Here is a 5,875-nt window from a genome sequence, read left to right as displayed (position 1 = left end):
CCAAGGAGACCCACCCTTGATCCAACCTTGAATGGAATCTATGATCCCTATTGTTGAAAACTTTAAACTTGTGGCCCTTCTCCCTTTACTTGCATGTATCACATTTTCAATAACTCCCCTGGAAGACAACTGTATATAGCAGAGATAGGGTAATGGGAGAGGGGGAAAGGGCAGAGGGTCAAAGATAGGATAAAAAACATATATATATGTATACATTGTATGAAAGTAGAAATGGAATATTATTGATGATAACATGCTTGATTAAGTCACTATGCAGTTTGTCCTAGGAGGAAGGTATGGAGGGCAACCATGGATGCCAGGGAAAAAGGGGGGGGAAGGTGGGACATAGCAGAGGGTGGGGGATGGGGAATCAGGGATGGCAAGACAAAGGGCAAGGTATGCAGGACGTAAGAATTGGAAAATTATTTGCTGAGAACATATATGTGGATGTACTTGATTGAGCCAATGCACAGTGTATTTTGGATGGAAAATTCATTTGTGTGTTGTGATGGTGTAAAGTGAATTAATAAAAAAAAATAAGATAGCAGTGAACAATAGAGAGGCAGGACGTTAGTGAGAAACAGATAGGGCTTATTAACTGTTGATGATGACATGTATAGTATTCTCAACTGGATTGGTCTGAGAAGTATTTCATGATGGGCAAAGTATTTTTACAAGCAAAATGAGAAATAGCAATTGACTATTTTAAAAAATAATTAGAATAATAAAAATAATGATTGGGGAAGACATGGAGGAGATATTGAATGTTGAGGTGGGGAGATTAATGTCTCTGTACTGACGGACATGCATGGCATTCCCTTTTGAAAAAACAATGTAATACACCGTAAAGTTATATGTAATCCAATGTAATATAAAGAAGATTATGATGATGATAATAAAAAATAAAATTTAAAAAAAAACAAGGGCAAATAGACAAAAATAAATAAATAAATAAATAAATAAATAAAGAGAAAGAAAAAAAAAGACATTAGGACAATTGAAAAAATCCAAATAAACACTATAGACTGGAAAAAAAAAAAAAGGCAGATGAAGTGCTCAAAAGGAGGGAAGGCCTGGAGGCCAACTGAACTGGCTCTACTTCCCGTTAACTTCCTCTTCCCAACACACTCACCTGCACACTGATGTTCTCCAGCCACCAGGATGGCTGTTTTTCTGCCTTGTAATGGCAATAAGGCCAACCCTGAGCCACTCGGGTAATTACCAGGGCAAGGAATCTTACCTAGATTCACACCTAAAATTCTCTTCCACTTTATATAGTGCCCGTAATGCCTATTCATTCTGCATTCAACAAATATTATTGAATATGAATCTGTGGCAGGCATTGTTCAAGGTACCAGGAAATTCACTAGTGAACAACCACCACTTGAGGCTACTGGCAACCCTACCGGACAGAAGTGGTTAGTGCCCAGCCCTCTTCTAAAACCAACATCCACCCTTTGCCACACCCTGAAGCCCAGACATGGTCTTTGCCTCAGCGTTCCTGAGAGTTTGCATGTTCATTTGCTTTTTTTTGTTTGTTTTTCTAGTCTACCAGTCCCACTGACTTCCCTTTGGCTTTTGTGGCATTTTAGGAAGAGGGAGCCAGCAATCTAAGCTCAGTTAATCATCTTATAAAAATCAGGTTTCCACATGAGACTGGGAGGTTTTGAACACACACTGCTCTAGGCTAGTGAATATTAAAATCAAAGAGCATTGTTAAAAGTTGTCTTCCTGTTCAGTCTTATACAAGTTTTCCCTGTTGATAGTAGACTTTTCCAAGGCTTCAAAAGAAGAGAAATTACGTAGGACATTCAAAGGGTAGCAAATGTGCACTCAGGGCTACTAAAAGAAATAATAGTACAGACCCATTCTCTTCCAAGGTCTCCATAGCAAAGACCCACTTCTGTGGAAAACACTCCTAAGATAGAGACAAATAAGATAATTTTTTTACTAAAGACAGCTCTATTCCATTCTATTAAAAGGAAGAGCCACTTAGTGATTCACTTCAAACATCCCTTCCCCTTCATGTTGAACATTGGAGTTTCAGCTTTCATCCTCACTTCTAAAGTTCTGATTCACTAACATCCTAATAAAAATGTATAAGTTTTAAAATATATATAATCCAGATGTCAGCCGGCATTGACCTATTTCTTACTGCCTAGATAAAGGTAGATTAAAATCTCCACTTTATGGACTGGAGAAAAATATAGAGATGTCCTCAAGATTCCTGCCCATTTTTGGGGTGGGGTCTGAGGAACTCTAATGGCTGTCTCTGCTTCTGCCTCTCACTATCCACTCCCTTCCGCTCAGTCCTGCTCTGATCCTGGTTGTTCTTGTCTTTAATTTCTATCCAGCAAATCTCCAGTTGAGATATTTTCAGTGAATAGAAAATATTACCACCCACGCTTACCCATCACTGCCCGCATCCCCTGTGACTCTCTGTGACCCACGGCCACCACCTCCACAGATCACTGTACTCATCACTGACAATGGCATGTGCAAAGTGAGCTTCACTGGGGATGATGGCCCCCAGCCATGTTCCCTCCAACTTCTGGCACCTCCAGCACCAGGACACAGGCATGGGGCAGAAAGATTCGCACATGGGTGATGGGGCCCAAAGCAAATGTCACATCCTGATCCTGCAGTACCCCATCAAGCCCGGCAACGTCACCAACTAGGACAACATGGAGAAAATCTAGCACCGCACATACAATGAGCTACATGTGGCACCCAAGGAGCACCCAATGCTGTTAATGGAGCTCCCCCCCAAAACCTCAAGGCCAACAGAGAAGATGACCCAGATCATGTCTGAGACCTTCAACACACCAGGCCATCCAGGCTGTGTTTACTTGTATGCCTCCAGTCACACCACTGGTATTGTCATGGACTCTGGTGATGGGGTCACGCACCCAGTGCCCACCTACAGGGCTACACCCTCCCACATGCCATCCTGCATCAGGACCTGATGGACTACCTCATGAAGATCCTCACCAAGCACGGATATGGCATCACCACCACCGCGGAGTGGGCGATCGCACACAACACGAAGGGGAGGCTGTGCCATGTCACCCTGGACCTCAAGCAGGCGATGGAGATGGCCACAGCCACATCCTCCTCCTCCCCGGTGAAAAGCTACAGGCTGCCAGATGGCCAGGTCGTCACTATGGCAGTGAGCACCTCGGGTATCCAGAAGCGCTGTGCAGGCTGTCATTCCTGCAGCATCCACAAGACCACCTTTAACTCCATCATACAGAATGCATGGACATCTGCAAGGACCTGTACCCAACACCATGCTATCCAGAGGCACCACCATGGACCCTGGCACTGCCGACCAGATGCAGGAGATCACAGCCCTGGCACCCAGTACCATGAAGATCAAGATCACTGCACCCCCACCCCACCCAAGAGTCCAAGTACTCCGTGTAGATTAGAGGTTCCATCCTGGCCTTACTGTCCACCTTCCAACAGATATGGATCAGCAAGCAGGAGTATGACGCCTGGGCCTCCTCTATGTGCACTGCAAATACTTCTAGGCGGGCTGCAAGCCGATGGGCAGCATTTGCTGTATGAGTGAATTTGAGCTGTAATTTGGCCCTGACACATGCGTAGGTCTCATGCTAGCCTCATGACACTGGGACAAGCCTTTGAAAAGAATTTAGTCCTTGAAGCTTAGATCTGACATCAACACTGAATATATAGAGCTGGTTGCTGATCCTGACCCCAGGTTGTCTGTTCCCTTCTGTATGTTTAATAACCCGTACGTACCTTTGTTTTAAATGCTTAGTACGTGTGGTTTGGTCATATGGCAACTGAGGCAATGACATACTTGTGGCAAGAAGTCCAGGGGTAGCAGGAGCATGCCCACCAGCCTCTGGATCTGTGCAAGGTAGTAATGTCTCAAGTTGCGTGTTATGGATTCCGCTAGAGGCAGAAGGGAGTTCCGACCCAGTTGTCATTTCTGTCTTGCCAGTCTTATTCTTTGTTTTTTAAGAGAGAGATTTTTGCTATAGGGCACATGTGCTTGCCAGAAAGACAGAAAGCGAGAAATTGCCCCTCAGTGGGGATGGCCATGCCACAGTCCCTTTTCCTCTTGGGATTTTGGTCATGTACACACACGGACCAAGCATGAATTTTAAGCCACCAGGTCCAGAACTCAAACTGCCGGTCGAATACATGGGAGTCCAACGATGTAATCATCTTACCATCTGCTGGTCCCATGTCTTACCAGTCTTAAGAGGGTTGGAGAGTCCAAGCCTGAGGACCCAGTTTCTCTCCAGAACACCTGGGATGTTATTTGCCTTGAGCTGGAAATGGTTTGCACTTACACCTATAAGTTCACCCTTTTAACTTATGTAAGGTTTTTGTACACAATTCTCAATTCTTTAAGAAATGACAAATTTTGTTTTCTGCAGTTATGTGAAAATATTAGGCCTCAGCAACACATTGTTGTGTAAGGAAAATAAAGTGCTGCAGTGGACAAAAACAGAAAATATTACTGGGGCCAACTCTGTGTCCCAGTGGTTAACATGGCTGACTCCCACATGGCCACTGGTGCAGTTCAAGTCCTGGACTCAGCCTGAGAAACATGCTGGGTGTATACACACACATGCCCCAGGTCCTGAAAAGACAAAGAGATGGTGGAGAAGGGATTATGGCCTCACCATTCCCCATGGAGGTACTTTCTCCTCTCCCTCTCTCTGTCTTTTGGATTCTTTCTGATTAATTCACAAGCCCTCTAGCAAGAAGAATGAGAGAATGAGAGTGAGAGAGAGAGAAGAGCAGAGGAGAGGAAAGAGCAGAAGGAAAGGAAGAAAAGCAAAGAAAGAAAGAAAGCTACTGAAGGTTTTAGGGAAAAAATCTATATTGTGGTAAACTATATCATTTAAAGTTCAATAATAAATACTTGTATGGCTAAGGTGCCTTGGCCAGTCCTTCACTGGGATGCCAGCCTCCCTCCACACTGCTTATTTTTCTTTCTCCTTCTCCCCCCTTCTATTTTGTCTCTCCCTCTACCCGCCGAGCCCTTTAATCCCTTTCATTTCCAAGGCAGGCTGCTTCAACTATCTCGAGCTTGTCTTAGCTCCTGTGCAGGCCCACAAACCACTCTATGGTCTCGCTTTTGCATCAAGTAACTTATCAAGGTGTTTTTGTTCTCCTGCATATATTTAGAGCTACATCTCAAGAGATCTGCATTGGATTAATTTTAAGATTTAGATGTATCTGTTCTGTGAGATTAAGTAATATATTTTATTTTTCTTCCCTCCCTTCCTTCCTTCCTTCTATTCCATACTTTTTCTATTCATTACCTTATCCCCTCTTTGCCATCATCCCATTAAAAAAAAAAAAAAAATTAGGGTCAATCTTGTAGCCTAGTGGTTAATGGAGCCAGATCTCACATGGCTGCCTGTAGTTCAAATCCAGACCCAGACCCAGCAACTTGAAAAACATGCTGAGCATGTGGATATGTGTGCTCAAATCCCTATAGGATGAAGAAATGGAGGAGAAAGGATTGTGGCATGACCACATCCCATTAGGGCTACTTTCTCTTTCTCTCTTTCTGCCTCTCTCTCTCTCTCCCTGGTAAATGTATGTACCCTTGATATTAGAAAGAAAGAAAGAAAGAAAGAAAGAAAGAAAGAAAGAAAGAAAGAAAGAAAGAAAGAAAGGAAGGGGTATTATCTCCTATGTGTTATTTTCGTAGTGCTTAGTTTGCACTATCTCTGGTTAATAGCCAGCACATTTCCCCTGGGGTGTTTGCATTCTAACACAAGAGCTGGGATCTTAACACATTGACCAAAGCAAGTAAAAACAGAGATATCCCAAAGTTGAGTACAAGGCACAGTTATCTTTATTGAACTTTACTGTATTTATTTAT

At 43.4% G+C, this 5,875-nt stretch overlaps 1 pseudogene; it reads left to right on the top strand.

The window, feature by feature from the left end:
• Nucleotides 1–3,570, top strand: part of LOC102493354 (actin, cytoplasmic 1-like) — a 4,197-nt pseudogene extending 627 nt beyond the window's left edge.
• Nucleotides 3,571–5,875: the final 2,305 nt, after the last annotated feature.

Source organism: Tupaia chinensis, unplaced genomic scaffold (assembly GCF_000334495.1).
Source record: "Tupaia chinensis unplaced genomic scaffold, TupChi_1.0 Scaffold141943_1, whole genome shotgun sequence".
In the NCBI taxonomy this organism is placed as follows: domain Eukaryota; kingdom Metazoa; phylum Chordata; class Mammalia; order Scandentia; family Tupaiidae; genus Tupaia; species Tupaia belangeri.
Note: the sequence above shows the minus strand (reverse complement) of the source record. Positions and strands in the feature narration are given on the sequence as shown.